The sequence below is a fragment of the Zootoca vivipara genome, chromosome 15, assembly GCF_965207765.1.
Source record: "Zootoca vivipara chromosome 15, rZooViv2.hap1.1, whole genome shotgun sequence".
In the NCBI taxonomy this organism is placed as follows: domain Eukaryota; kingdom Metazoa; phylum Chordata; class Lepidosauria; order Squamata; family Lacertidae; genus Zootoca; species Zootoca vivipara.
Window position 1 is genome coordinate 21,973,179 of NC_142598.1, and position 10,123 is coordinate 21,983,301.

Below are 10,123 nucleotides of genomic sequence, written 5' to 3' on the forward strand. Positions count from 1 at the left end.
ACAACCATAATCCGTTCCGGAGGTCCGATCATAACTAGAAACGTACATAAGTAGAGGCGCGCTTTTCCATAGAAAGTAATGCAAAAGTGAATTGATGCGTTCTAGACGATGAAAAACACCCCCTAAAACAGCAGTTTAACACGGATTTTACTGTCTAACGAGACCGTAGATCCATAAAATGAAGGCAATAATCAGTGTAAGGTAAAGGTAAAGGGACCCCTGACCATTAGGTCCAGTCGTGACCGACTCTGGGGTTGCGCGCTCATCTCGCATTATTGGCCGAGGGAGCCGGCGTATAGCTTCCAGGTCATGTGGCCAGCATGACAAAGCTGCTTCTGGCAAACCAGAGCAGCACACAGAAACGCCGTTTACCTTCCCGCTGTAGCGGTTCCTATTTATCTACTTGCATTTTGACGTGCTTTCGAACTGCTAGGTTGGCAGGAGATGGGACCAAGCAACGGGAGCTCACCCCGTCACAGGGATTCGAACCGCCAACCTTTTGATCAGCAAGCCCTAGGCTCAGTGGTTTAACCACAGCGCCACCTGGGTCCCACAACAATCAGTGTACTGTACTATAAAATAAATAAGACAGTATTGTAGATGAAAAAAATTAACATGCTCTGAGGGTGGGTGGGCTTACCTGGCTACAAGCTGGGGGTGGGGCAAGGGTCAGTAAAGAGCTGATTCACTTCGGCTAGGGTCACTTTTTTTCTTGCCAGGCCAGGTTCTTCTCTGGACTTCCTCGGGTTAGTTCCTCGGCAGGGTTTGGGGCTGCAGTGCACCCTGCAGTGCCTCTTGCAAATGGCACCTCTTCCACAGCTCCGGGGGTGGGATGGGGGCCCTCTCCCCGGCAACAGAGACCTGAGTGCTGCTTCGCAGCCGGCAGGGTGAGCTCCGCCAAACCGGAGGCCCCTCCCTGGTGGGGGCTGCTGGCCAGCCCTCTGTTTGTATCTAGAGGAAAGTTCATAAGTCGAAGCACCTACTAGAGGTCGTAACTGGTATCGTACGTAAGTAGAGTCTTAGGTAAGTCAAGGTTTCACTGTATTTGTTCATTTATAACATTTATCAGGGCCGTCTCTAGGTCCGGGCTGGGTGGCGCAAGGCGCCAGGGTGCCCGGCCACCAGGGGTGTGGAAGGGGCGCAGAATGGCTGGTGTCTGGGAGCAGCTGCTGCCGGTGCCCCCCACGGTGGCAGTAGCGCACGGCCATTGAGCTTCCTCCATGAAGCAGAATCAGTAAGACTCCTGCCTAGAGTGGCACCACGTGCCTGCTGCCACTCTAGGCAGGAGTCTCGCTGATTTTGCTTCATGGAAGAAGCTCAATGGCCGCACGCCACCGCCGCGTCCCAGAGCGGCCGCTGGAGGGAGGCGCCAAGGAGGGGCCGGTCCAGGGCGGGAGGCCGAGCTGCCCCCTCTGTGGGAGGTGGGCTGCGCCCAGGCCAGCCCTCTGCAAGGTGGTGCACGCCATCCAGGCTCCGCCATCCTCCATCTCCGCCTCTCAGCCGTGTGCTACTGCCGCCGGGGGGGGGGGGGCGGGCGCCGAAGGATTCTTGCACCACGGCGCTGGATACCCTCAAGACATTACTGACATTTATAATCCCTCCTAGCAGCTCAAAGTGGCATACATGATTCTTTTCCTCCTCTTTTAATCCCCACCACAACCCTGTGAGGTGGGTTGTTGTGCTGAGAGGCAGTGGCTGGCCCAAGGTCACCCAGTGAGCTTCATGGCCAAGTTGGGATTTGAAGCTTGGTCCTTAACCACTATGCCATGCTGTGCCTTCCCCATGCTTCAAAAGGAGAGCATAGTGGGCATGTCAAATGTTTGGACAATGTATTAGCTTACCTCTGTTGCACCTGCTGACTGATGTGCCTTTGTAACCTGGGTTACATACAGTAGTGCATTAAAGCCTTTGGTAAAACCAAGTTGAGAGTCTGAGTAGTGCATATACCTTTCTCTGAAAACCCAAACACATGAACGAAGATAGGCGCACAAAAGGAATTGTGTCACAAGAGAGTCTTTTTAAGACTCCTGTAAAGTTTCCAAACAACGGTGACATCTTATTTTTATTGTTTCTAGTGAAGCACAGAATGTTAAGGCCAAGTTGCCCCCAGTTCTCACCTCCTTGCTTGAAGCTGATTCTGAGAAGCAATTGAGATATTTCCACCTGCCTTCTTCAAACACTAGAACTCGGGTCATCAATCTGATGAACCCGGTTGGCATCTAGTTCAAGCAGAACAAAGAGACTTATGTGGTTGCGCAATGCATAATTAACCTTTGGAATTCATGGCCACAGGATGTTGTGAAGGCCACCAGCGTCAATGGGTGCACAATGTGTTTTGAAACCAGGGTGATCGCAGAGATTGTTATAACTAAGGCCCATGGGCTCCCAAGCTCCGTTGAGAGAAGTGGCTTACAAGTTGCCTTGTGACTCCCATAGTATTGTGATCAAAGTCTAAGCTAAATGATGAACATGGAATGAATTGCAGAACTGAATGGTTCCCTGTCACTTTCATGACAGTCATTTTTTTCTAGGTTGATAACTTTCTTTCTTATTCTGCTTCTCCACATTTAAGAGAAATTTGATATACAGAAATGTAGCAGCATCTCTTCATAGTGTTTAGATGCTTCCAGGTGCCCAATTTGCAAACAGGTCATTGAGATATCACAAACAGGTTGCTTCCAACTTTTTTGAATTTTTTTATATCAGATTTCCCCCAGGAAGGGTAAATCCAGATTAAATTCTGGTGGGAAATATGGGTTTGCATTTTGATACCAACGATGTCATTTGAGACTCATGGTTCCCTGCTCGGAGAGTTCCCGATCCCACTCCTCAGCTACTCCCAGAGATGTAGGGAAACCTCCTCAGAAATGTCACTGTGCTTATCATAATTCTCATAACTTCCCTCAACGTTCACACAGCAGGCCATCTCAATTTAGCAGAATTTGGGGGGAAGTTAAGAAATATGGAGTAATTGCTTAAGAGACTCTGCTTTATTTTGGAAGTTTTCTTCCGAATTCCTACAGATGCCCTATCTAGCAAGATGCTCCAGTTTGAGGTCTCATTAAAGGTAAAATGAATTTTATGGCAGGTCAGCTGCTCACAGATAGCCTAATTCCCCCGGAGGTAGTAAACCTCTAGACGGGCTATATACTTTCTCAAGACTTCAGGTATATTTGTATACTGCTCCATACAAAATAAATAAATCCCTGCACACAGAAAACTTAATGTCAAAGATCCAGCCTTTCTTTCTTTATCACGTGCTAGTTTTCTGTGTGAAGGGATTTTAAAAATAAAAATGAGGTGTGTTCAGGCACACTTGCCATCTGGAGCGGTACAGAACAGACACCTGTTTACCATCTCCGAAAGAACTCTCCATTCCTGTGAAGGGAGGTAGCTTGCAGCAACCATCTCCATTTCTCTCTGCCCCTAGGCCATCCTTGATGGGAGGCGAGGTGAGAGGCCCTGGAAGCAAAGCCCAGAAATTCTCACCGCCTCTCCTGCCCTCTCCCCGGTTCAAGATAAACCCCATGAACTTCTGTGGTCAATAAAGGTTTGTGTTTTTTTCTTTTTACAGTTCAGCGGATAGGAACGGTCTCTTGTTTTCTTTACACAGAAGCAATTTTGGTCATTGTTTGTTAACTAAGGCAGGCACGAGAGGGAAGGGTGAGGGGGAATGTAAACTATTCCCTCCTCTCCCAAGCCAATAAGGCAGTGAGAGCAGCACTTGTGCAAACATATATAAGTGGGGTTATGATTGGAACAGTACCTCCCCATGTATGTGTGTAGGGTGTTAGCGCCACTCATATCTGTGTATATGGCTGGGTGAATGGGTGCAGATGAAATGCCAGCCATGCTGACGAATGAGTTCTTTGTTATGTTCCATTGCATGCAGTCTCTATTTTTCACAGAGATACCTGGTTCGGAAGCAGGAAGGTGATAATACCCATTTGGTGGTGCCAGACTAAAGAATCACATGGAAACTTTCCCACAATTTTTATTGATCCCCTGAAAGGCTATGTCCACAACAGGATCATATAAAACTAACAATACAATAACCAGCAGGTTTGGAAAGATAAGCTTTAGAGATTGCAGAGTATTTTGCATCTCCCACTTTAAAACAGGTGTGGGTGTGTTGAGCTGATATTCAAACACCAAGTGAAGAATTATTTAATAAATGCACATGCTAAGCCATGGGCGTAGGCAGGGGGGGCAGGAGGGGGCAATTGCCCCCCCTAGAAGCAGGGCCACTGGCCAGCCTGCCCCACTGCCCGCCCGGTGCCGTCTCCCTTCTCCCTGGCTGGCTGTGGGGCGGGCGGAGGGAAAGCCAGGCAACCGCTTTGCGCGGCTCTGGGGCTTTCCCTCCACCTGCCCCAGCGATTGCAGAGGGGGAGGAGGGGATCGGAGCAGCCCGATTTCGGGCTGATCCTGGCTCCCCCTCGTCCCTTCCGATCGTGGAGGGGGAGGAGGGAGTCGGAGCAGCCCGATTTCGGGCTGATCCTGGCTCCCCCTCGTCCCTTCCTATCGCGGAGGGGGCAGAGGGAGTCGGAGCAGCCCGATTTCGGGCTGCTCCGATGTGGCCCCGCCCCCGCCCCTTGGCCCCGCCCTTGGCCCCCCTTGCTCCCCGCCCCTTGCCCCCCTGATTTTCATCCTGGCTACGCCCCTGTGCTAAGTTTCACTTAGATCACTTAGTGCAGTATTCAAAACAGATACCAGATTTGGGTGTACGTTACGTCTTTCCTCAGCACCCCCTCAAATGTGGCAAAACGGCTGGGCTGGGGAAGAAACGTGAATTATAGACTTGTGCCCTCATAGCATAGCCGTAAACTTTCGGATTTGAAAATAAGGGATCAGCAGCCTCACCTGTCCTGGGGACAGTCTACGGTATATCTAACAATCCAAGATAGCAGCGGGAAACGGTGCTGGAATAAGGGAATTTCCAGCAAAAAAAGGAAAAGTTGACAGCTGTGGCTTGGAATAAGGGAGTTTCCTGCAAAAAAAAGGAGGGTTGGCAGCTATGCCTCATAGACCTGTTCCCTTGCAAGTATTCAAGGGCAAATATACATTACAGTGCATTTGTTGTATTGCCACTTCTGCCTCTTTTGTAGCTCAACCTATTGTTAAAATTATGCCCTGACTCCTGAATATTATATTAAACATCATTTCCACATATTAAAGTTCAAATAGGATCTGTTACGATCACAGACCCTCCAAGCGTCCCTATGTTCCAGGGACAATCCCGGGTTTACAGAAGCCATCCTGGTTTCTGATTTGATCACAGACCTGGAATGTCCCACTTTTCCTTAGGACGTCCCCATTTTCATTGGAGAAATGTTGGAGGGTATGCAAACAAGTAAACAGAAGTTGAAAACATACCATTTTAAAGAAGACTGAAAGAGGGTGGTTTGAGAGGGGCTGACTGCATGGTTCACACATGAATTTGGGTCAAAAGGGTTTTGTGGGGATTTGAAACAAGGCAAAAACCTGAAAAGCCTACTTGCCAAAGGCAAAAGTGGGATCAGTGAATGCAACATGCCGTACAGGTCCCTTTTCAAACCACCTTCAAATTTTGATGGTGTGGGGCAGCAAAGGGGACAGGATACTGCTGCAATTTGTGTCCAGCCAAAGAGAGTGCCCAGCCCTCAGGTTAAGGCAAAAACTTCACTTGATTCAACCTAGAAAGTGAGATCAACATATTTGGGCAAACTATCTCAAAAGTAGGTCTGGTACATTTTCTCCTTAGGCTTTTGGAAGACTATCAGTCTGGCGTGAAATACTGTTCTAGTTCAGACTGTTGATCGGTTGACAAATAATATCTCACCTTCGTTGGCAGGGTTCTTTCTAGAACCCTCAAATGTTGTTGTTTTAATTTCTATACCACTTTATATTTTTAAGAAAAATCTCAAAGCGGATTACAGCATATTAAAACATCAATTATAAGACAATCTGAAAAAGTCAAATATAGAGTATGCAGTCAAAGCAACATAATTAACAGAAAACTAAAATATCTTAAAGATTTCAAAATAAAACATTACAAACTACATTGCATTCAACTACAGAATACAAATTTAACACAAAGCTAACAACAACAACAAAATCTAAAACATTTCCCAAAAAACATTGCTAAGTGAAGTCAAATATAAAATGCACAATTAAAACAGCATAATTAGCAAGAGAATAAAATATTATCATAAGCATGACACGGCTGTTTGGCAGGTACCAAAAGATGGGGCAAAAGAATCCAATAGTTAGGGTTTGTTGTCAGGCATAGCGATGTCCCTCTGGTCTCCCCAGGAAGCACTTTGGTAGAGCTGCGTGAGTGTGGGCCCCGCCCCCTTGGCCAGGTGGAAATTGCCTTGCAGGGAGCGGCCTTCACAACTCACAGCTGGGCGATGTCCCTCTGGTTTCACTACATCACTAGTACTTTTTAAAAGAGAGTCTAATTTCACATCTTCGTTTGTGTAGAAAACAACACACACACACATGCAGTCTAATTAAATTATGTGGAAAATGGACAAGGTCTCAATGACAGAGCGACTGGTACCACAGGCACACATTAGCAGAAGAAGCAGGGCAAAGACAGGGTGGTCAGTGTCCTCCTTTGGAGAAGACTTGTGTCCATTTGAAGGGCTACCAAAGGGTTAGGATAAGGACAGGTGGAAGAATAAGAACAGGTGGAAGAATAAGGACAGGTGGCAGTTCTCTGTATGATGTCCTCTATTTGAATGGCTGTCCATTCAAAATCTGGTTTAAAAGTAAAGGAGGAAAGCAGGGGCCCTGGAACTGCCCATCAGAAGTGAGCATCTTGGCACAAGACTGAGCACATGCACACAGGCCCTGGTCCTCCCCACTACAGTGAGATGTATTGTATTCCTCTTTAAAAATTATAGAGTGATATCTAACATTAGTCATACTCAAGAGTAAAATCATGCATCTAGCTAATTCATACTCAGATTCACTGAAACCAATGGGTCTACTTTGTATGACTCAGTAGGGCAGTAATCATTTTTAAATGTGCATCTATATACAGCATTTGCAAATTAGTCTTCTTCTTTTTTTAAGCCATGTGTCAGTGGCATTTATAAGCAAAGAGAGACTGGCTGGATGATGAAGAGTGGTGGGAGGCACCAGTCGGGGAACCCCCAAAGGAGACCCCAGAGGAGGGAGGCTCAGAGCCTGGGGATTGGGAAAGGGACAGTAAGGGGAGGTCAGAGGGAGAAGATTGGTGCAGCAAGCTCTCCTCCAGCCTTGTCTCCAAGAATGCACAGAATAATGAGGAGAGTGGAACAGAGGCCAAAGATGTTCAGATGCTGTTTGAGACTGCTTGGGAGAGGAGGAGCCTTAGAAGGCAAGACCTACTGGGAAGTGTCACTGACTTGTATTCCTTGAATAAAAAGTTGACTGAGCACTGACAACTGGCTTTGCTTCTTCATGCTGACCTGCATCTGACTCCATCCCTGGCAGCCTGGCCCTTTGTTTCCCCCTGATCATGGGAAGTGCAGTTTGGCCCTAACTCTGCTTAGAAGGAAGTCCCAGTGATCTGGCCAGTGTGCTTTGGGGGCACAGCTATAACACACTGGTGGAGTGTTAACACACTGGTGGAGTGTGTGTGTTGTATGGAAGAGGTCACAGATTAGGTCCCTGGCATTTCCAGATATGGCTACTGGAGGAAATCCTTAGAGACACTGTCAGTCATTGATACAAAGCCAGATGGGGGCACTGGCCTAATTCAGTTATAAGGCAGCTTCCTTTGTTCCTATGCTTAGGGTTGCAGCCATGAAGCTCAATTCCATCATGGATGAATTTGGTGGGGCTTCCTCCCAAGGAAGTATACACAAGATGGCAGCTTTAGGCTTGCAGTCTAGGAGTAGCCACAATGGCATCATTCATAGAATCATAGAATTGCAGAGTTGGAAGGGACCCCAAGGGTCATCTAGTCCAACCATGTGCGATGCTGGAATCTCAAGTAAAATACATCCAATGGCAGGTGGCCACCCAACCTCTGCTTCAAAACCTCCAAGGAAGGAGAATCCACCACCCTTCGAGAGAGTCTGTTCCACTGCCTAACAGCTCTTACTGTCAGAAAGTTCTTCCTTACACTTAGTCGGAAAGGCCTCTATGGGCATATACGTGCATTGTTGGCAACAAATGCCACACAGCATGGCATTACCCTGATCCCCTACTTTAAGTAATTTGATTTGAGAACAACAAAAAATAGGACATAAAAACATGCTTGCTTCTGGCTTATTTTCACTAACTACAGTCAATCCAGAAATCTCTTGAGAGTGGATGTCACAGGAAACTGTGGTTAGTTTACACATTTGTTGCACATGCAAACAAAAAAGTTACACATAACACGGAGCAAAATAACACTGTATTCCGAATCTTGGCGGTCTTTCAGAGTGCACTAATATAAACACTGAACCAGATGGATCCCTAATGAAACATTTCTCCCCATGAGAAATCATCTGTCATTTCACTGACATTTTTCTGCCATGTATGAAAAGAAATACTGAATAGTCATGCAAACATGACTATCATCTCAAGCAAAAACCTTTCATTGGAGTCACGTTATATGCAGTTAGGATATCAAGCTAGACAAGTCAAGTGTGGTCTTATTTGGAATACTACCAGTCAGCCCCCGTTTTCAAATGGCCCAGTGGCTGCTAAAATGTTAAAGGAAAATACCAGTTTACCACCTTATAAATCAGCCTTCTGCTCTCTTTCAGTAGCAATATTTTCCTTGCCCAATGCAAGAAAGAAGTGTACCAAACAAGGCAAATTCCTTTAAAATGAATGCTGTTGATTAGGAGAATTTTAAATCAATTGGCAATGGCAAATGGATTAATGACATCCTGCATTACACAACTGTGGTTACAGTGAAATGAAATTTCTTCTGTAATTAGTGGAGCTGTGCATCTATTTCAGTCACTCCAAACCCTTCCCCTCCACCAACCAGGTATTATATTTCAGCAAAGCAATTTTCAAAGGAAACACGGCCAGTATTCTACAAACCAGAGCAATGATTTAAAATTACCCCCTTTCTTTTTTTAAGCCAACTTTTTTTTAAAAAAAGCAGACAGTCTTCATTCATTCTATCATAGAATGTTGTGTATACATAGAAGTGAGAAGCAACTGCTGTCCTTTCCAACTGTACCCAAGATTGCAGCCCGTTTACTTTGATCCACAGAATTCAATGGGGGCCACTGAGATCCAAGCCAACCCCTCTTCCCATAGTCTTTCCCTTATTTTCCTGTATAGGTCATGTTCCTGTAGTTTGTAATCCATGAGATTTGGGTGGATTTCAAATTCAGTTCCCTGGTATTTCCAGAATGTATTAATTTGGAAAGAAAATACTCATTTTCCCATCAAAGCCCTGAAGTGACCCCATGTCGAAAATAAAGACATTTGCACCCACTGTATTAATGCTGCAAGGGACTATTTTATGTGCTCTTATGACCTACGGGTGGCGGAAGGAGCGAGCTGCATTCCAGTGAATGAGCCTGTCCCTGGCTATAGTACTGGTTTTAGCCCTCTCACTGGTCAGAGCAGAAGAAGTTAAGGGGCAGAGGGATTAGGAGAGGGGGGCTGGGGAAGATGAAACAGGTTTGAAAAGGCAACTGAAACTATCTTAGGTTAGATTGCTTTTCAAAACTAGTGGGAATTTTTTATAGAGTAAATGAAGGGATTTTACTCTTCTGAAATTCATCATTTACAACTTTAAAAGGGACACAGGTAATATTCACCTGTGATCTCTGCTGCGTTCGATTTCAAATACTGCGCACGTATATCTTAATCAGGTATCTGTCCCTAAAGATTGTTAGGAGAGGCATTAAATTTTAAATTAAAAGGAAACTGAAGGAAAATAGAAGATCAAAGAAGACCTAATCCTAATAACACAGGGACAGTAAATTGTAGACAGATGATGGACTTTGAGAAAGTCCCCCCAAAAAGAGTTTAGTCAAGGAAAATTTAAACTGAAAACTCAGAAAAATACCAAGATGGAGATTTTAAAGAGAATCAAGAAAATTCAAAATACTTTACTGGAAAAGCCAAGAGAAAATGAAGATAAATGAAGGAATGTGAACTAATTAGTCTTTGAATGAAAAAAATGAGGACATTGCTA